Raw genomic sequence first — 23,616 nt, 5'->3', positions numbered from 1 at the left:
TTTGGCCATTTCTCCTTGGTACCATCATTATATTATTTCTTGAACACAGTAATACACTTATGGCATAGCATTACAAACAATAAATTATATTCTTGTCTGCTCTAATCCTCATGTCCATACATACTTAGCTAAGTGTGGTGGCAAGGGACATATTTATCATTGAATAATAACTTTAATTAAAGTAACGAGCACTTTTATAGCTGAATGAATGAACACTGTATGTGGAATCAGTAAGCAAGAGATTGAAGAGAAGCTGACACTGGAACACCAGGGAAAGCTATATTAAAATGGATGAAGAAATGGAATTTATGATTGATAAAGAGAGAACCATAAAGAAGATTGAGATGGAGCAATGGGGTAGGAAATGAAACAAGAAAATGAATTGCTAATTCTTATAGAAGGAGACTTCGAGAACAAAGTGCTACATAAGTCGAAACATGAAAAACAGTCAAGTAGTACATTGCCAGAGACAAGACCCTTGAGTTCTAAGTGATGCAGGGCACTAGTGACCTATAAGACAACTGTTTTGTAGAATAAAAGGGATAGAATCAGGACTGAAGAGAGAATAAGAGAAATATAATAATGAGCAGAAGATGCAGTCTTTCCAAAAAGAAAAGGGCATGATGAAAAGAGATGTAATAATTATTCAAACAGCTGCAGGATCCTTAAAGATGTTGTATTCTTAGTTTAGTTTCAATACAGAGGTGAACTGGGATACTATGTTCTTTAAAAGAAGATACCCAAATTAGCAGATGCAAACTATTATATATAGAATGAATTAACAACAAGGTTCTACTATATAGCACAGGGAACTATATTCAATATCCTGTGATAAACCGTAATGGAGAAGAAAATAAATAGATAGATAGGTAGATAGATAGATAGATAGATAGATAGATAGATAGATAGATATAACTGAATTGCTTTGCTGTACAGCAGCAATTAACACAACATTGTAAATCAACCATACTTCAATAAAATAAAAAACAAACAAAAAACAAAAACAAACAAAAAAAGAAGCTACCCAATGTAAAATAAGAGGCCAAAACTACAAGAGAAGAGACACTTAATGGAACAGTATCTCAGAGCATGTAGGAGAGGAGAGGAATACGAATGAAGGTGGGGAGGGGATTCAATTGGTTTCGGAAAAAAAGGAAGGTAGCTCTTTGAAATGGGTGGAAAGAAGAAATAGCGAAAGTAAAGGGATTTATTTTTCTGTTAAAAGGAAAAATTGAGGGCATTGCATAAAATAAGAATTTTAAAAATCAATGTTATTAGATAGATACAATGGCAATAATTTTATCTGTCAAAAAAGATTGCCAGTTAGATGTGAACAGAAACGTACAAATAATAATAGTCTTCCTATGATGTAACTGAAATACAGTAAAAATCTTAATGACATTTACGAAATCTTTTAGAAGCCCAGAATACCCCTTTTGAGATTTTGATTATCTTAGTATTTTAATATTATAATTACAGCATGTCAGTACTCTATTTAAAATGTAATTATCAAAGCTCAGAGGAAACTGATTCTTGTGCATCCATAATTTCATACAATATAATTTTAGAGCTTGAGCTATTTTTATGTTATCATTTTAGTCTTAGAAACATAGTTGAAATTCTAAGGACTTGTATTTTTCATTTTTCAAGAGGCTTTTAAAGATAATCTTTGCTTTTAAAGTGGCCTTGTCACTGAATACACATTTATCTGAAGTAAATCAAATTGCTTCTGGTGGAATAAAATGGTTCATTAGGTTTTCATAAACATATCATAACAAAACTATATCCTCCAAAACACGTGTTTTATAAAACTCTTTCACAGAGTCCATTTTACCTTATAGGGATTAGGACATTTTTAATTATACTGAATGATAGATGTTTTATTGATTTCATTTGAGTATTTACCTAAATGTCATTTCAAAGTGGCCTTCCTCAACTACCCTATTTAAAATAGTTCCTCAACAAAATGTAAACTCTTTGACATCCGGGGTTTTGCTTTGTTCATCAGTACATCCCCAGGGCCCAGAAAGAGGGTCTTTCATGTCAAATCAACAACTGTGTTTAAGAGATGTATATACTTCTGACAGTGATGTTATCACTGATTAAAACAATGGTGGTCCCAGGCTGTGTGGGCAAGAAGGCTGGGTCTCCAGGGATGTGGTCCAGCATCGCTAGATGTGAGTCTTTCCGGACATTCAAGTCTCAAGAAAGTTGTTGAGACCTGCTATGTACCAGGCACTTTATTAGTTCCAGCATATTCCCTGACCCAAAGGAAAATCCAGCTTAAAAAAGCAGGCTGAATTGGGACAAAGAGTAACCCTGTGTATGAAGAGCAGGCCATAGGAACCAGGGGAAGAAAGAGCTAATTCCACTGAGAAGCAAGGGGGTAGATTCACCAAAAGAAAGCAAAATTAGTATTGGAAGGACTTGTTAGAAAGGAGGCCTGACTGCAACTGCTGAATTGCTACAAGGCTGAGGGATGAGAACGAGGCTGGCCACCATTCAGCAGGAGACCCTCTTGAGACTGTCTGTTTGCCCTTGCTCCTGTTGAGTTACCACAGGTGGAAGCAGGAGATGGGCTCAGCAGCAGCCAACAGGCCATGATCCAGGAGGCGCAGTGAGGGACAGAGCTGCTGCTGTGTGGCTGACACGTTCTCGGTGCTGTGGCCAGGTGTCAGCCCTGAGCCTCTGAGGTGGGAGAGCCGAGTTGAGGACATTGAATCATCCAAAACCTCCCAGCCCCATATAATATCAATCACGAGGGGTCTCCCAGAGATCTCTATCTCAACGCTAAGACCCAGCTCCACTCAATGACCAGCAAGCTCCAGTGCTGGACACCCCATGCCAAACAACTAGGAAGACAGGAACACAACCCCATCCATTAGCACAGAGGCTGCCTAAAATCATAATAAGGCCACAGACACCCCAAAACACACCACCAGACGTGGACCTGCCCACCAGAAAGACAAGATCCAGCCTCATCCATCAGAACACAGGCACTAGTCCTCTCCACCAGGAAGCCTACAAAACTCACTGAACCAACCTTAGCCACTGGGGACAGACACCAAAAACAATGGAAACTATGAACCTGCAGCCTGCGAAAAGGAGACCCCAAACACAGAAAGTTAAGCAAAATGAGAAGACAGAGAAAAACGCAGCAGATGAAGGAGCAAGGCAAAAACCCACCAGACCTAACAAATGAAGAGGAAATAGGCAATCTACCTGAAAAAGAATTCAGAGTAATGATAGTAAAGATGATCCAAAATCTTGGAAACAGAATGGAGAAAATACAAGAAACATTTAACAAGAATCTAGAAGAACTAAAAAGCAAACAAACAATAATGAACAACACAATAAATGAAATTTAAAATTCTCTAGAAGGAACCAATAGCAGAATAACTGAGGCAGAAGAACAGATACGTGACCTGGAAGATAAAATAGTGGAAATAACTACTGCAGAGTAGAATAAAGAAAAAAGAATGAAAAGAATTGAGGACAGTCTCAGAGACCTGTGGGACAACATTAAACACACCAACATTCGAATTATAGGGGTCCAAGAAGAAGAACAGAAAAAGCAAGGGACTGAGAAAATATTTGAAGAGATTATAGCTGAAAACTTCCCTAACATGGAAAAGGAAATAGTCAATCAAGTTCAGGAAGCACAGAGTCCCATACAGGATAAATTCAAGGAGAAACATGCCAAGACACATATTAATCAAACTATCAAAAATTAATTACAAAGAAAAAATATTAAAAGCAGCAAAGGAAAAGCAATAAATAACATAAAGGGGAATCCCCATAAGGATAACAGCTGATCGTTCAGCAGAAAATCTGCAAGCCAGAAGGGTGTGGCAGGACATATTTAAAGTGATGAAAGGGAAAAACTGACAACCAAGATTACTCGGCCCAGCAAGGATCACATTCAGATTCAATGGAGAAATTAAAACCTTTACAGACAGGTAAAAGCTAAGAGAATTCAGCACCACCAAACCTGATTTACAACAAATGCTAAAGGAACTTCCCTAGGCAGGAAACACAACAGCAGGAAAAGACCTACAAAAACAAACACAAAACAATTAAGAAAATGGTAATAGGAACATACATATCAATCATTACCTTGAATGTAAATGGATTAAATGCTCCAACCAAAAGACATAGACTGGCTGAATGGATACAAAAACAAGACCCGTACATATGCTGTCTACAAGAGACCCACTTCAGTCCTAGGGACATATACAGACTGAAAGTGAGAGGATGGGAAAAGATATTCCATGCAAATGGAAATCAAAAGAAAGCTGGAGTAGCAACTCTCATATAGTCTATCAAAATAGACTTTAAAATAGAGACTATTACAAGAGACAAAGAAGGACACTATATAATGATCAAGGGATCAATCCAAGAAGAAGATATAACAATTGTAAATATTTATGCACTCAACATAGGAGCAGCTCAATACATAAAGCAAATGCTAACAGCCATAAAAGGGGAAATCGACAGGAACAGAATAATAGTAGGGGACTTTAACACCCCACTCTCACCAATGGACAGATCATCCAGAATGAAAATAAATAAGGAAACACAAGCTTTAAATGACACATTAAACAAGATGGACTGAATTGATATTTATAGGACATTCCATCCAAAAACAACAGAATACACTTTCTTCTCAAGTGCTCATGGAACATTCTCCAGGATAGATCATATCTTGGGTCACAAATCAAGCCTTGGTAAATTTAAGAAAATTGAAATCGTATCAAGTATCTTTTCCGACCACAACGCTATGAGACTAGATATCAATTACAGGAAAAAATCACAAACACATGGAGGCTAAACAATACACTACTAAATAACCAAGAGATCACTGAAGAAATCAAGGAGGAAATCAAAAAATACCTAGAAACAAATGACAATGAAAACACGATGACCCAAAATCTATGGGATGCACCAAAAGCAGTTCTAAGAGGGAAGTTTATAGCAATACAATCCTACCTCAAGAAACAAGAAACATCTCAAATAAACAACCTAACCTTACACCTAAAGCAATTAGAGAAAGAAAAACAAAAAAACCCCAAAGTTAGCAGAAGGAAAGAAATCATAAAGATCAGGTCAGAAATAAATGAAACAGAAATGAAGGACATGATAGCAAAGATCAATAAAGCTAAAAGCTGGTTCTTTGAGAAGATACACAAAATTGAGAAAACATTAGCCAGACACATCGAGAAAAAAAGAGAGAAGACTCAAATCAACAGTATTAGAAATGAAAAAGGAGAAGTAACAACTGACACTGAAGAAATACAAAGGATCGTGAGAGATTACTACAAGCAACTATATGCAAATAAAATGAAAAATCTGGAAGAAATGGAGAAATTCTTAGGGAAACACAACCTTCCGAGACTTAACTAGGAAGAAATAGAAAATATAAACAGACCAGTCTCAAGCACTGAAATTGAAACTGTGATTAAAAATCTTCCAACAAACAAAAGACCAGGGCCAGATGGCTTCACAGGAGAATTCTATCAAACATTTAGAGAAGAGCTAACACGTATCCTTCTCAAACTCTTCCAAAATATAGCAGAGGGAGGAACACTCCCAAACTAATTCTACAAGGCCATCATCACCCTGTTACCAAAAACCAGACAAAGATGTCAAAAAAAAGAGAAAACTACAGGCCAATATCACTGATGAACATAGATGCAAAAATCCTCAACAAAATACTAGCAAACAGAATCCAACAGCACATTAAAAGGATCATACACCATGATTAAGTGGGGTTTATCCCAGGAATGCAAGGATTCTTCAGTATACGCAAATCAATCAACGTGATACACCATATTAACAAACTGAAGGAGGAAAACCATATGATCATCTCAATCGATGCAGAAAAAACTTCTGACAAAATTCAACACACATTTATGATAAAAACTCGCCAGAAAGTAGGCATAGAGGGAACGTACCTCAACATATTAAAGGCCATGTATGACAAACCCACAGCCAACATCATTCTCAATGGTGAAAAACTGAAAGCATTAACTCGAAGATCAGGAACAAGACAAGGTTGCCCACTTTCACCACTATTATTCAACAAAGTTTTGGAAGTTCTAGCCACAGCAATCAGAGAAGAAAAAGAAATAAAAGGAATCCAAATTGGAAGAGAAGAATTAAAACTGTCACTATTTGCAGACGACATGATACTCTACACAGAGAATCCTAAAGATGCTACCAGAAAACTACTAGAGCTAATCAAAGAATCTGATAAAGTAGCAGGATACAAAATTAATGCACAGAAATCTCTTGCATTCCTATATACTAACAATGAAAAATCTGAAAGAGAAATTAAGGAAACACTCCCATTTACCATTGCAACAAAAAGAATAAAATACCTAGGAATAAACCTACTAAAGGAGACAAAAAACCTGTATGCAGAAAACTATAAGACACTGATGAAAGAAATTAAAGAAGATACCAACAGATGAAGAGATATACCATGTTCTTGGATTGGAAGAATCAACATTGTGAAAATGACTGTACTACCCAAAGCAATCTACAGATTCAATGCAATCCCTATCAAACTACCAATGGCATTTTTCACAGAACTAGAACAAAAAATTTCACAATTTGTATGGAGACACAAAAGACCCCGAATAGCCAAAGCAATCTCGAGAAAGAAAAATGGAGCTGGAGGAATCAGACTTCCTGACTTCAGACTATAATACAAAGCTACAGTAATCAAGACAATATGGTACTGGCCCCAAAACAGGAAAATAGATCAAAGGAACAGAATAGAAAGCCCAGAAATAAACCCATGCACATATGGTCACCTTATCTTTGATAAAGGATGCAAGAATAAACAATGGAGAAAAGACAGCCTCTTCAGTAAGTGGTGCTGGGAAAACTGGACAGCTACATGTAAACGAATGAAATTAGAACACTCCCTAGCACCATACACAAAAATAAACTCAAAATGGATTAAAGACCTAAATGTAACGCCAGACACTATAAAACTCTTAGAGGAAAACATAGGTAGAATACTCTATGACATAAATCACAGCAAGATCCTTTTTGACCTACCTCCTAGAGAAATGGAAATAAAAACAAAAAATGGGACCTAATGAAACTTAAAAGCTTTTACACAGCAAAGGAAACCATAAACAAGATGAAAAGACAACCCTCAGAATGGGAGAAAATATTTGCAAACGAAGCAACTGACAAACGATTAATCTCCAAAATATACAAGCAGCTCATGCAGCTCAATATCAAAAAAATAAACAACCCAATCCAATAATAGGCAGAAGACCTAAATAGACATTTCTCCAAAGAAAATATACAGATTGTCAACAAACACATGAAGGATGTTCAACATCACTAATCATTAGAGAAATGCAAATCATTAGAGACCTGCAAATCAAAACTACAATGAGGTGTCACCTCACACCGGTCAGAATGGCCATCATCAAAAAATCTACAAACAATAAATGCTAGAGAAGGTGTGGAGAAAAGGGAACCCTCTTGCACTGTTGGTGGGAATGTAAATTGATACAGCCACTATGGAGAACAGTATGGAAGTTCCTTAAAAACTGAAAATAGAGCTACCATATGACCCAGCAATCCCACTACTGGGCATATACCCTGAGAAAATCATAATTCAAAAATAGTCATGTACCACAATGTTCATTGCAGCTCTATTTACAATAGCCAGGACATGGAAGCAACCTAAGTGTCCATCAATAGATGAATGGATAAAGAAGATGTGGCACATATATACAATGGAATATTACTCAGCCATAAAAAGAAACAAAATTGAGTTATTTGTAGTGAGGTAGATGGACCTAGAGTCTGTAATACAGAGTGTAGTAAGTCAGAAAGAGAAAAACAAATACCGTATGCTAACACATATATATATATGGAACCTGAAAAAAATAAGGTTCTGAAGAACCTGGGGCATGACAGTAATAAAGACGCAGATGTAGAGAGTGGACTTGAGGACACGGGGAGGGGTAAGGGTAAGCTGGGACGAAGTGAGAGAGTGGCATGGACATATATACACTACCAAATGTAAAACAGATAGCTAGTGGGAAGCAGCTGCATAGCATAGGGAGATCAGCTCAGTGCTCTGTGACCACCTAGAGGAGTGGGATAGGGAGGGTGGGAAGGAGACACAAGAGGGAGGAGATATGGGGATATATGTATACGTATAGCTGATTCACTTTGTTATAAAGCAGAAACTAACACACCATTGTAAACCAATTATACTCGGATAAAGATGTTAAAAAAAAAAAAGAGAGAGAGAGAAGGATATGGCAGGTGCGAGGAAGTGTGGGTAATCCCCACTGATAGCAAGTGGGATCAGCCATTTTTGAGTAAATGGAGAGAATTCCGAGCTGCCCATATTTGGCAGAATGAAGATGTGCACACTAAAAATAAGCTTTGTTATTGTAACACCTCACATAGCATTCAGAATGATAAATGATTTTTTATTTAAAATAAAATATATGGGACTTCCCTGCTGGTCCAGTGGCTAAGACTCCATGCTTCCACTGCAGGGGGCACGGGTTCCATCCCTGGTCAGGGAACTAAGATCCCACATGCCATGTGGCTCAGCCAAAAATTAAAACAAACAAACAAACAAACAAAAAAATATGAAGGGAAGCTATTTTTAGGTCATACAAAAGGAGAAACTAGTCAACGGAGAAAGGAAGTTTTATCTCAATTTGTCTAAGGGTTGCTGTGTTAGTTTGAAGTCAAATCTGTTTACCACAGATTAAGATGGAAGAACAGAAAATTCCAGAAGAATTTGGTTTTCAGAGAATGTCAACTTAAGAGGTACAGATTGGTATTGATATCAAAATGGAAAACAAAGTTTACATTTACCTCATCTCTGAACTCCTCTGGTGGGTCCTTTATTTTAGGACTTGTTATATGGAAATGACATTGAATTGAATTGAGTCTGTTGGACCATCAACAAGGCTGAGAATCTTGAGTGCTGAGTCAGTGGTGTTCTCGTAAATCTGTTCTGGAGTGTGGGAGCTTGACTTGTACCATATTCCAATTTGATCAGTGTAAATACGTTCCACACCACCGGTTTCAAGTTACCAAGGGTTTAACAACCTCCTCACAAAATTCCTGAGTATTTAACCATTGGCTCCAGCACATGACTGGCTGGGACAGAATCTCTGCACCATCATCGGGTAACACATGGCCCAGCACAGACTGTTATGCAGCAAACATTCGTTGAATCCTAGTGGAGAGAGTTTTAAAACAATCATTATGAGAATACTGGTTCTTCCAATTCCTCGATTGTTTTACTTCAGGGCATGCCAGTTTTTATGAAACCAATTTTACTTTCTCCAGCCAATACCATTCCTTTTTATAGCCTATGAGAGATGAAAAGATAGAGGTTTAGGAAGATAAGAGTCCTGCATATTATATCACAAAGTCCGTGGACATTTCCAAATGTAGTAGATTTCAAAGAATGCTTTGATGGTTAAGGCAGGCTTGTCTTATGTCATTAAATGGAGAGTAGTTAATCATATAAATCATATAAGTGGATTATTTCAATATTCTCCATAACTAACATTTTTATAACAGAATGCCAATTGATGAGAAAAGTGCCTACCTTTTTGTTACTGAAGAGGAAAAAGCATACTTGACGGACTTATATATGCTAGGATTTGTTTAATTTTATATCTGTTGCCCCCTCTTTTACCAATTAAAGCAGAGTCATCTAAAGACTAAGTTGAACAAGTCAGGCAATTGCAACAGAAAGATTAGAGCTTTGTTTGACCGATTTCAAAGCCTTTGCTTGTATGGTGAGGAGACAGAAAGCAGAGCTCTGTAGGATGGGAGTTGGATAGGGGTCTAAATATAGCCTTTGCCTGCCCGTGTCTTCAAAAGAGAAGGCTCTGTTTACTGCTCAGTTCTGCTGGGCTTTCTGGGCTTCTGAATGGGTCAAGGCTTAGAATTTAACAACTCAAAAGAGAAGGGTGAACGAATCTTTATGAAAAAAGATTATTGCATAACCACTAGAAAAATTCCCAGTCCTGGAAATTGGGAAGAGTGGTGGCAGGGACCAGGTGCTCTTATAGGAAACTCAGAGAAAGAAGACGGAGATGGAGTAAAATAGATGCTTAGAGGATTTTTTAGGGATTTTGCTGAATGTTGGCAAATGTTATTCTCCTTACCCCCATCCCCTCTGCTGCTGCTTTAAGAGACTTCAGGAAATATCTTCCCTAATTATTTTTCATGACTTTGGAATGAAATGGATGTTTACATTAAATGCATTGCCTTAACTAAGACTTGCCTAAATGCAGTTACATTATTCTGGTAGTTACTAATCAAAAAAAAAAAAAAAGAAAGAAGAAAGAAAGAGAAAGATTGCAAACAATTAGTCCCTAGAAGAAACAGAGAGAAACTCCACTTCCTGGAGAAGTGAGATATTGTTAGATGCCAGCTATTTCTATGATTTCATTCTTTTTTAAAACATAAACATCATTACAGGTTTTTTTAGTCATTTCATTCTAAATACAAAGGAAGGATTTTCATAAGGCTTCAAAAACAGCACTCCGGCAGTTTGACCAAAGTTGTAAAGTTGATGTGTAATTTAAAAGTAACATATACACAGCTTCCCTGTCTTACCTGAACATCAGTAATATTTTCCAGTTTTGGCAAAAAAATAAAAGTTGCTCGCCATTTTTTGTTCTGCCAATGGTGTGTTTCATTTAACCTTTTTCTGCTTGTTAGTTCTTGAGTATGTTAGATTATTTCCTGGCTAGCCATTCTGGCAGTCACAACAAAAAGGAATCCAGCCAAGCTTCCTCAACTATTAAAATTTATAGCCTTGGATGTGTCAGATGCTAAGCCTAATAGACGATTACCCCTTGTGAAGCTAGTTCTTCTTTTAGATTTATATGGTCACGTACATTGATTTTTCAGAAAATTGATCAAAAAATATTTTAAGTGTTTCCAAAGCATCATGCTTCAGTTCACAGACATTGAAAAATATAAACAGAGCTTTGAGGCCAAAGACCTCATGGTATATCAAACGGCAAATATCAGTATAAATGAACATAATCGCTACGTGAGTTCTTGCCTCAAGCATGCGTTCTTCTCTGGAGACACTCAGATGTTAAATCTGAGACGGGCCTGGGACTTGGGCCCCTTTGCTGCAGGGCTGCAAAGCTTGCACTTGGACACACCACTCCTCCAGATACAAAATACAAAGAAACTATATGGCACTAAAAATAACTTTGTGCTGTGCAGTTCGGGCAAATTCTGCACCAAAAGATACAAGAAAGAAACAAACCAACCAACCCAACAGCCATTTCTGAAGAGGCGGGAGCAAAAGCAGGGTACTGCGCATGCCCCCTGCACTCAGCACCAAAAAGGGGTGATCAAACCACCTAAGCCTCGCCTCCGGCCCGACCCCTGCACACACCGCTGCCCTCACCCCGTGTAAGGAGTGGGGAGCGAGCTAGTGAACCTGCGACTTGTTCTCACTCTCTCCTGCAGCGGGCGCAGGGGCCCCAGTAAAGCCCCGCCTGAATTTCTTGTCTGGCCTCTAGTCAATTTCCAGTGATTGGGGCGCACCAAGAACCCTGATAAGTATCAAATCTACGCACTTTACACATCAAAAGCAACGAACTCTCTCCTCTTAGATTTCTTTCCACCGTTATGGTCAGCATTTTGAGGTGTATCCAAATTTTCATACGTATAAGTCACTAAACACAAGGCAATCACCCCCGGGAAATTCTGCCTTTCCATGGACCCCGTGGAACTGAGTGTGTTTGTATCTGGCGGTGGGGCTGTGGTGCTCTTAATCCAGGGCATTATCCTTCCGTCAGCGAAGGTAGCTCGTCATTTCCTTCTCCTTGCCCCTCCAATGAAGCTCTGCCCTCCGGTCTCCACGCAGGCTTTACTTCACTGCCGGCTTTGAGTGGTGGCACCAAGTGAGGAATGTGTCCGTGGGTCTGATTACAGAAGTGTTAGTGTGTCAGAAAGAAAGCATGAGACATTTGGAAACCTAATAATAAAAGTGAAAACGCAAAACTTTGAGCAGCAAAGCAACCCAAATTTGGGGGTTATTTTTAGAATCTTCTCTTAAATGTTCAGAATTTTCTTCCCTTGAAAAATCTAGACTCTATGTTGAGAGAAGACAAAAACTTTAGGTGTGGAGATGTATCGATTTCTCATGATCATAGCAGGTTTAATGTTTGTAATCTACAAAACAAATATTTTTCTAAATCTCTTCCTTTCTAATGGGCACTCCCTTTTGTTTCAGGGGTGTCTGGGTTAGTACCCTTACAGAGGTGAGATCAACTTGTGTTTACAAGGCTCCTGAGTCAAGCCTTGTGGCCTTATTTTTCTTTCCACATTTCTTAAAACAATGTAAATTGAGTATTTACTGTATGCCAACCCTGTGCTGGACATCTTTATCCCATTGCTATCCATACTTTCCTTGTGTAGTGATTCTAAATAGCAATTTGGAATGTCTCTGCTACTTCTTCTTTACAAGTCACATTCCATGGAACATGAAAACCAGGAGTCCTAGGAACTAGAAGAAAAGTTTACTCAGGGCTGCTAAAGCCATGTGCAAGCTGGAACTCTAGCTTCCTGGGTGACACCACCAGGATATCCCCTGAAATGAGTTCTGGGATCCAGTCACACCATTGTTATTAGAACCATTTTGAGTTCTTGATAACTTATTCTGCTAATCAGTGTCAATATGAGGAAATGTTGGGTAAACCCAGATACAGCAGAAATTTCCAGAACACTGCTTCTAGTGCTAGATAGTGTGGTAAGTACTACCTCAATGACCTTAACAAGTAATTTTACCTCTGGGCTTCAGTTTTGTTTTTGTTTTTAACGTGGAATGAAGCAGATGGTTACTCAGATTCTATCTAACTCTAACAATCTAATCTAAAAGGACCTTTTGGTTAGATGACAGGTGCAACATTCATTCATTCATTTTGTTATTGATCAATTGACTAGTGAGATTTTAGGAAAGTGATGGAAAGAAATTTGTGGATGGGGGAACTATCCTATCAGTCAAACAATCAAATATATATGGAGTGCATAGTATGTGTGACAGTCTAGGTATAATTTTTCCCTAGGGAGAGAAATAGGGAGAAAGAAAAGTAGAATCAAGGGAGCAAGTATCTGTTCTGAGAACCCCTGGATATTCCTGGACTCCTGTAACACAGAAGAACTGATGTATCCGAGTTGCCTTGGTCCAAGTATCTTAGGCATCAACAATAAAATAGATACTTCACTTCAGGTATTGGGAACTGTACAGACGAAAGCATACTGATATATATAGGATTAACTGTACTGATTTACTGAGATTTGCTTGATTTTGGAGGCTATGAATATAACAAAATAAATCAGATTAACCATGTTTTAAGTCATACTTGCAGAATCCGTTCATTTACATTCTCACACCAGACATGTGATGAAGGTCTTTCTCTGGGTTAGATACTGTTCTAGGCAAAGGCTAAAGCTAGTGAACAAGTCATGCATATCTTTGGCCTCATAAAGTTTAGTTGTTAACACCTCAAGCTTAAAAATAATTAGGAATTATATAATTCAACGTATTTTTTCTGAGTCTTTCACAGTCCTTACAATCTACACTAAGGCATTCAAAGTGCACTAGGCTTAAAAGATAAAAGCTTATGAAAAAGAATATTTAACCCTTAACTTTATCTCTAAGTCCTTATCTGGAGTTTTCCAAAGACTCTCAGAATAAAAGTCATATTCATAGCAATGTGAATTTAAAAGATTTCCAAGAAGTATAATTATTTTTAAATTTTAAGACTTTAAATGGTATTTAGAAGAGGTCCTAGTTGTAATTAAGAATTTTTTAAATTAATAGGAAGAGTAAAAATCAGTTTTCATATTCCTATATCATGTCATAAAATACGAGGTATTTATAAAATACAAGTTATACAATGGAATGCACATTCAAGATCAATAGGCTGCCTTCTCAATTTCACTCGGAGGCATTACAATTGAAGTGTGTAAATCTAATCTGATTATGGTCTAGAAAATTCTGACATTGAGACTTACAACATAAGTCAAATAGCTTTTCTGGCCTTGTTTTATTCTTTGTCAGTTTCAGTTCTATTCTGAAACTCTTTATTGACAATGGAACTTTCTGAGTGCTAAGTAAAAGTGCCGAATTTGGTTTTAGGGAAACCACCAATCATTAGCACAGATAGTGGGGAAATCTTCCATATTAAAATTAAATTTTTATGGTATGATTAAACTTGTTCATTTATTTAAAAAATAAAAAATACAAACACATTCCATTGTTTTTAATCAAATCAAACATTGGAGGTTTCTAGTTCACTTTCAGATCATGGATCATTTTAAGATGGTCCCAAATCATATGTCTATTTTTACTGACTTTCAGTTATACTATTTGTGTTTCAGTGTTTAGTGTTTAAGAGGGAATCACTAATTGTTAAGTCACATTTAAAAGAAAATTGGAGGATTTTCTTGACCATATGACTTCAAAGTCTCTATGCATTTAGCAATAGAAATAATTCAGTAAGCTTCTCGGGGTGACTTATTTAGGAATAGTTAATTAATTATAATTATTATAATTATAATTAATTATATCTTCCATTAATTATTGGATTAATGGAAATCCAATAATGCAAAAGGATTGCATAGACCAGAAACACAAGAATGAAAACAGAAAAACCTTTATGTAATTGCTTATCTTTAATTTTATTCTTTCTCCAGGAGTTTATGGTCCTTTCCTTATCTGAAATTTCCCCTGAGGCCCTTGAATGTAATGAGGTTTAACTTAGTAACTGATAATTATAAACTACTCAGTCTTACTTTTTACTTTTTTTAATTGAATTATTGCTGCTTTCAGGCCGCTTGATACATTTTTCATTCCTATCCATAAGTTATTTCATTTCTAATAGAGGGAACCAGGGGCATGGAGTGGTTTATAAAGGCTTATTGACCTTGAAACTTTGTCATCTATTAATCCAATCTTTCCACATTGCTGCAAGTGGATACATGTATTTCTGTATGATTATGTGAGAAAAGCCACAGCTCTTTGTCACATATAATAGTTCCAAGTTAATGATAGCAGCTTTTCTTGAATTCTTACCTCATGTCAAATCTATGCTAAGCACCTCTCATAGGTTGCTTCATAGTGTCATAAATGAAATGAGACCATATTCTTTTTTGGGGGAGGTGGCCACAACTCGCGCATGCAGAACCTCTCCCACAAGGGATCAAACACGCGCCCCCTGCAGTGGAAGCACAGAGTCTTAACCACTGGATCACCAGAGAAGTCCGAGACCATAATCTTATGGTACCAATTTTAAACATGTGGTAATTGAGGCTCAGGATGCTTGAGTAATTCATTCAAGGACACATGCTTATTAATAATACGGTATGGATTTGAACTAGGTGTGCCTGATTCCAAAGAAGGTGTGCTACCTCTAGGATGTACTGTCTTGCACACACCTACAACTACTTAGTTATAAAAGAACTTGTATTCTCACTAAAAAGTTAATTCTACTCCGAAGTTGCTATTGTCTGGCTGGTCCAGCCATTACTAACAGTAAACTTTCTCCCAGAATCCTCTCAAAAAAAACACCCAGTGAAAACTTAATCACTTTTTTTTTTTTGCCTGTAATTTAACCCACAGAGTAGAGTATTATTAGGTTTATATAATAATTGTGAAGGTAATTCACCAAGCATATCTAATTGTAAGGATCTCTTTCCTCATCTCTTCCCTGTATCCTGGTTCCTGTGTTCTTACTATATCTTCTATGTTCTCATATTTTGAATATATCTTTTGGGTCCAGTAATCAATAAATAATAAAAGGCACACCGCATACTAACCGAGCTTGGCCCCCAGTGTCTTCTCTGGGATTCTGACCATGTGCGCTATGCTTGCAGAGACCAGGATTTGAATAGAGATTCTAGGAAAGAGATGATTGTATTTTCTGCTTCTGGGAGTGAAGATATTCAGAAAGTGAAGGAGTAGTCAAGACAGTGACAGGAGAAGGTAACAATAGAGATAAATAGAGATAAATGTACATTCTTGGTGTTGACAGAATTCTAATCTGCTTGGGGGAAGAACATCGAAGTGGAGGAATATCTCTACTGAGGGACAGTTCAGAATATTCTTTGGGTCTTTTATCAAATTACATTTGTACTCTTCTCATTCCATTGCTACCTGCTACTCATGCATAGATTAGCATATCATCAAGACTCCCCACTTCTGCCCTGGGTAGAGTACTTTCCCAAGAAGGAAATCATGTCATCTGAGGAGAAATGTTGGTGATGGGAATGCCTGGCAGGTGAAAGTTGCAAATACTAAGCCATTATTGAGAATCATTCTGCAAACAGTCCAGCCTGAGGATCAGAGTTGCTGAACTGAATGTGAAAGGCACCTACTGAACAGATACTATTCCCAATCCTGTGTGGGCCTTGGTCACTAATCCTTTCAGGTGGTTCTTCTCCATCATTGGGTGCTTTCCTCAGAAGCATGAGCTGATCAATACTCATCTGAATAATCGAGGGGGACTCTGAAGATCTCTGGAATTCTCTTTAGGGTCAGCCTGCTCTTTTCTGGTTATCTGTCTTACAAGTTCAGTGGTTAAGACTGCGCTGCCAATGCAGGGGGCGAGGGTTCGATCCCTGGTCAAGGAACTAAGATCCCACATGTTGTGGGGCGTGGCCAAAGAACCCCAAAAAACAAAAAACCTTACACGACCTTACCTCCCCCAGAGTCCCATTTCATCCTTTCAGGGAGATTTCTGAACTATTCCAGGCTGCTTGCTTTCTATGCTGAAACTTGGAAATTTTCTCCAGGCAGTAAACTGTCAGTCATAGCCCTCTCCTCATCTGTGTCTCTTCTCTCATGGATCAGTGCCTTTCTTTGCCTAATGTTCAACACCTTGAGTGCCATTATTTCTTTTACTTTATCTACCTATTCAGCTGTTTCAAGGGAGAGTAAATCTAGGCCCTGTTACTTTATCTATACTGCAAGTTGAAGTTTGCTGTTGTGTCTTATTTTCAATCTCCTTTAATGTGGAATAGATTCTTGCCTTCCTTTGTCTTTTATGACCTTAACTTTTTGATGAATCCAGACAGTTATTTTGAATAATGTCCTTTGCTTTGGGTGTGTATGATGTGTCCACATGGTTAGATCCAAGTTGTGAATTTTTATCAGGGATCCTACACTACCAAGGTCATGTCCTTCTCACTGAGTCATTTTAGGATGCATTTGATAATGATTTCTACTACTTGTAATGTTAACTTGAGCCATTGATAAGGTGGTGTCTGACAAGTTTCTCTAGAGTAAAGTTACCGTTTTCTCTTTTTAAATAATAAATAGCTTGTGAAGATATCATTTGAGCCTAAGGAAGTATCTTGGTTTTCATCAGATTTTCACCAACTAGATTTAGCATTCAATGATGATTATTGCTGAATCAATTATTAATATTGCTTTCTAACTTCAGAATTTTGGGGTGGGGAGTGCTGGTAAATGAGTGAAGGAAGAGCTTTTCCTTCTTTCTTATTTATTTATATATGCATTTAATTAGTTTTTAAAAAAATATTTATTTGACTGCGCCGGGCCTTAGTTGAGGCATGTGGGCTCTTAGTTGCGGCATGCATGCGGGATCTAGTTCCCCCACCAGGGATCGAACCCAAGCGCCCTGCATTGGGAGTATGGAGTCTCAACCACTGGATCACCAGGGAAGTCCCTATATGCATTTAATTATTAACAACATTGTAGACTTACGTATTTAAATGAGTTTTAACTCATGGATTCTTTACAACTGGTTATAACTTATTACAATTATTTTGATATGCAAATCATCCCATACTTGGACAATGAGTGCCCCATCAAGCTGACTAGCTTTATTTTTCCATGTCCCCATTATTCTTAGATCATCTGTTACTTTCTAGAACACTTAGATTTCCAAGTTCATCTTAAATTTATTTCCTCAGCCCCAATGCTGGAATCAACATATTCTCCAAAGAACCCGGCTCCATTTAGTGAAGAATGGTACACATAAAAAGTATTTGTGTGCTGGTTGTTCTCATTGCTTCTAGGTCCTCTCAGTGAGTACATTTAGAAATGGTAGATAGATGGATGATATGCATATTATATATGCACGCGCACACACACATATATTTCCATGTATTTATTCAGTTGTCAGTTATGTTTCCTCCATTTTTTATTATTATTATTATTTTTTTTACCTGTGGAGTCTTTTTCCATCTTTAGAGAGGTTTTCAAAAGTTTTCTGGATTTTGAAATCCTCCAGAAAAGTAATTTTATTCTTATCCTTAAAATACTTCTATGTTGTCCTGGGTTTGGGCTCCAACAACTTTCCCTAGTTTGGTAACCACTAAACTGCCTCATCTCTTTCTCATGTCATCTTTAAAGATTTTTTTAGATGTGGACCATTTTTTTTTAAAAGTCTTTATTGGCTTTGTTACAATATTGATTCTGTTTTATTTTTTGTCCATGAGGCATGTGGGATCTTAGCTCTCCGACCAGGGATCAAACCCTCACCCCCTGCATTGGAAGGCGAAGTACAAACCACTGGACCACCAGGGAAGTCCCCCTCATATCATCTTCAAATCAATGAGCTCCTGGTACATATTTCTCTTTTTTCTCTTCCATAAACTTTTAAACTTACCCTTGAAAACCTTGAATCTTTTTGAAAAACACATTCAAGTACTTCCTTGTTACTTCCATGGTTTAGTCTCTCTCATTTCCAGAGATAAAACTTTTTCTAAGCCACAATTCTTTTGTTCATTTAAAGCAGTGGGCAGCAAACTTTTTCTCTAAATATCTAGATAGTAAATATTTTGGACTTTCTGTGTTGTCCAGTTTCTGTTACAATTACTCAAGCCCGACACAGTAGTGTGAAAGTAGTCATAAAAAATACATAAATGAATAACTGTAGCTGTATTCCAGTAAAACTTTATTTATAAAACAAGTAGTGAGCCTGAATTGGCCTACAGGCTATATAGTTTGTTGACCCCTCATCTAAAGCATCCTGATATTTTTCTTTCTTAAGACCTTTGTCTCTTTCTATGCAAGCATAATTCCTCAAATTAAGGGTTCATTACTCTAAGCTTTCTTTATTTACATTTGGGACCTTCAGAATCATTATAATTTCATTCACTTTTCTTTATGCCATCTACCAAAATGGAGGTTACATCTCTTGATTTAGTTAGGATATATTTAACTTGTAAGACAGTGTCCTCAAAAAACAGTGGCTCAAAGAATGTCGAAGCTCATTGCCAATTCTCTGAGTTGAGTGTTTGAGGAAGGCAGGCATCTTATTGCCATTCAGGAACCCATGCAAATGCTGGGTTTGCTTTCCGCAGTAGTGACTTTCAAGGATGCTGTGGCAGCTATCATCCCATCCAGGGGAGAAAGTGGAGGGGTACGTAGGGTAGTAATACTCATGCTCTTACCTTGCCCCAGAAATGGCATATATTCCACTGGAGATAGTTTAGTCATGTGACCATGATCAATTGCAGGAGATATTGGGGAATGAGTTCATTACTATGAAAAAATAGAGGATGGATTTTAGTGGACAGTAGCAATCCCTGCCATCTCCAAGGTTGGAACCATCCCTATTTCCCTTTGTTTGATCATAAAGTTCACCACACTTTTAGGGGTAAAAATTGCAAACTGAATCTCCCAAATTGACAGAACTAATTAGCACCTGATGAAAGAAAGGCAATCAGAAAGGATACAAAGGCCAAGAAGATGAGTCAAGCTACCCTTGGCCCTGGTAAATCCTTATAGTAGGAAGGCCAAAAAAAATGTGGTCTATTGGCTTATAGTTCTGGCTGAGAACACAATAGAAGGATGACTCTCTTCACTTGACACAAGTGAACAGCCAACATTCAGAAACTGTTCTAAAGTAGATATTAATGTGCAATAAAGAGGACAAACATGTAGTCCAAAACTAAACACATAAGTCCACCTTACACTGGCCCCATCAAAAGCTTCTGGAGTATAAATTTGATCCTCAAATTCTCTGCAATCTCTATTTCTCAGTTCACCAGATATTGGGGTCACAATTAGTCATCAGGGGTAATGGGCTGCAAAAAGAGCTGGATGTGGAACAAAGGAGAGTGTAGGCAAACCAGAAGCTACCAAAGCTCTACATATGTCTGTCTCTGCATCTAAACATGACGGCATTCAGAGAATATTGACTGTTGCTTCGTTAATCTCCTCCATGTCTCTTATGGTCTACACCAATCCAGAACCTTACAGGGAAGCATATTCCAGTAAATCAAGCCCCAGACTAACCGATCTGACAGAGTCCAAACCCCCATAGATGTGAACATGCATAGGAGATTTTTTTAAATAAAAAAGTAGATATTTGAACTTTTTTATTCTCTTCACTTTAACTGCCTCCTTCTTAACTAGAAGTTTTATAAGCCTATTTTACAAGATTTTAGAAGACATCAATTACAGTTGTCATGTAATCACTAACAGGATCAGTATCTTAGAAAGATGCTTAGTTTATCTGTAAGGTAATAACCTTATTTGAAAAATGAACAATTTGGAATGGATGATTTCTAAGGTTCCATCTTGTGCTTTGCTTCTAATAGTACATGTGAAGTGTTTTTTCTTTTCTTTGAGATTTTCTCAGAGCTTAATTCTTAGTAATAGAAACCTACATTTTTTCTAAATGTTATTCCATTTAGAAAATCTCTCCCATTATAAACCCAATATAATTCTACTTTTAAAAGGCAGAAATCTTGTTCAAATGCAACTTTGATCTGCCTTCACATTAGATCTGCATAATAGAATAACTGAAAAAAAAGACAGAAATATAGTACATTATTGAGCTTCAATTAAATTTCAGAGCTGGAATGTGTACACAGGGAAATAGTCAACCACAGTCTAATGCATTTAAAATTGCAGACATCATTAATGTTGTACATTAACAAAGTACAAATGAACTATTTCATATCATTAGCTTTTAAAAACCACTTAGGATGCATTTATACTCAAAATCCAAATACATTCATTATTTCAAACAAGAAATTGTGTCTGATTTGTGGCTTATAGTATGAATCAATATGAATATATCCTCTTCATTTCATTTTCATGTTACAAAACATGACGTAATGTACATAAAAACACTTAACATACATTTTAGCATTTTGCCACAACCAAAATAAAAGAACCTATGTGTTGATGGATTTGATTAATTTTTCTGGATTGAATAGCAGAATATTAATTTAGGTCTTCTTGAATTATATTTCTCATTTTAACCAAAAATTTAAAAGTAAGCAAGGGTTGAAAATAGAGTTTACTGTTAGTGGGAAGGTAAGTTGGTGCAGCCACTATGGAAAATAGTATGGAGGCTCCTCAGAAAACTAAAAATAGAGTTGCCATATGATCCAGCAATCCCACTCCTGGACATATATCCAGAGAAAACTCTGATTCGAAAAGATACATGCATCCTAGTGTTCATGGCAGCACAATTTACAATAGACAAGACATGGAAGCAACCTAGATGTCCTTCGACACATGAATGGATAAAGAAGATGTGGCATATATGAATGATGAAATACTACTCAGCCATAAAAAACAAATGAAATAATGCCATTTGCAGCAACAAGGATGGACCTAGAGATGATCATACTAAGTGAAGTAAGTCAGACAGGGAAAGACATATACCATATGACATCACTTATGTGTGGAACCTAAAATATGATACAAATGAACTTATTTACAAAACAGAAAGATTCACAGACATAGACATGGTTACCACAGGGGAAAGGGGGCAGGGGAGGGATAAATTAAGAGCTTGAGATTAGCAGATACAAACTATTATATATAAAATAAATGAACAACAAGGTCCTACTGCATAGCACAGAGAACTATATTCAATATCCTGTAATAAACCATAATGGCAAGGAATATTTAATAAATATATAATATATACATATTATATATATTATATAAATATATATATATATATATAACTGAAACACTTTGCTGTACACCAGAAACTAACACAACATTGTAAATCAACTATACTTCAATAAAAAATTTTTTTTAAATAGAGTTTATATTGGTTATACTCTTATTTTTTTCTCATCACTTTATGACATGGTTCCCAACCTGGTGTCTTTGTTTCTCCAAATTTCCGTTCTAAATTGTGTAAAGGATATGTTAAAAATTCATTTTACCATGGCGCTACCTCTGTCATTCCATGTGGTATTTTGTTTAGATAGAACCTGGGACTCTGAACTGTGAACAAGTTCCCCAGATGATTCTGATGCACACACAAAATTGGAAACTGCTGCTCGAATATTTTCAAGCACAGCTGTATTTGATGAATAATGACAAAAGGTACTTTGAAATATATGACTTGTGAATTTCCAGGCCCTGTATCCCTAACAGTCTCTCACCTTATATACTTGATGTGCTTGGGCTCTCATCAGCTCTTTCCTAGGCTGTAATGGAAATATTCCCGATTAGTTATCCTGTTTCCTTTCTCTCCTCTCCCACTGCTCCTTCTGGCTTTATCCTTTATTACCACCAATGTACATTTTTTTCTCAAATATAAGTCTCACCATGTGATACTTTTCAAAATCAAGCCGCAAATCTACCTCCCTAGCCTTATGTTTCAACACTAATCTTTAAACAGTCTCTATTCTATTCATACAAAAATTCTCAGTGTTTTTTTTGGTTTGTTTTTGTTTTTTAATTTTTATTTTATATTGGAGAAGAGTTGGTTAACAATGTTGTGTTAGTTTCAGGTGCCCAGCAAAGTCATTCAGTTGTACATATACATGTATCTATTCTTTTTCAAATTCTTTTCCCATTGAGGTTATTACAGAGTACTGAGCAGAGTTCCATGTGCTATACAGTAGGTCCTTGTTGGTTATCTATTTTAAATATAGCAGTGTGTGCATGCAAAAATTTTCAGTGTTATCTAAAAACCGTGTGTTCTGGCCACTTTATGATCAGCGTCACTAATCATTAGTGTTACCTTTGCCTTGAATGTCCATTTTCTCCTTCACTTCCTAACTTACTAATTACACTTATTGTTTTAGAAAGGTTTTAGGTTTACACAAAATTGCTAAGAGAGTACAGAGAATTTCCATATACCTTACACCCAGCTTCTCCTATTGTTAAAATCTTACATTAGTATAGCAGATTTGTCACAATTAGTAAACCACCATTAATACATTATTATTAACTAATGTCTGAACTTTATGAATATTTTCTTAGTTTTTATCTAACATCTCTTTTTGTTCCAGAATCCCATCCAGGATACCATGTCTTCTGCTAGTTACCATGTCTTCTTAGGGCTCTTCAGTGGTATCTTGTTTTTTATGAGCTTGCAGCTTTGAAGTGTACTGGTCAGATAATTGGTAACATGTCCTTCAGTAAAACTTTTTATAGTGTTTTTCTCAAACCAAGATCTGTGGACTAGGTATGCTTATTGCTAGTGGAGTGTGGTTGCTCCCAGGTCATCTCAGCTGTCAAAGCAAGGAAATATAAATGTATACTGTATTAATTCCCTGTAGCTGTTGTAACAAATTACCATAAACATAGCAGCTTAAAACAACATACATTTACTTTCTTAT

The sequence above is a fragment of the Balaenoptera physalus genome (genome assembly GCF_965194825.1).
Source record: "Balaenoptera physalus genome assembly, chromosome: 18".
Lineage (NCBI taxonomy): Eukaryota > Metazoa > Chordata > Mammalia > Artiodactyla > Balaenopteridae > Balaenoptera > Balaenoptera physalus.
Note: the sequence above shows the minus strand (reverse complement) of the source record.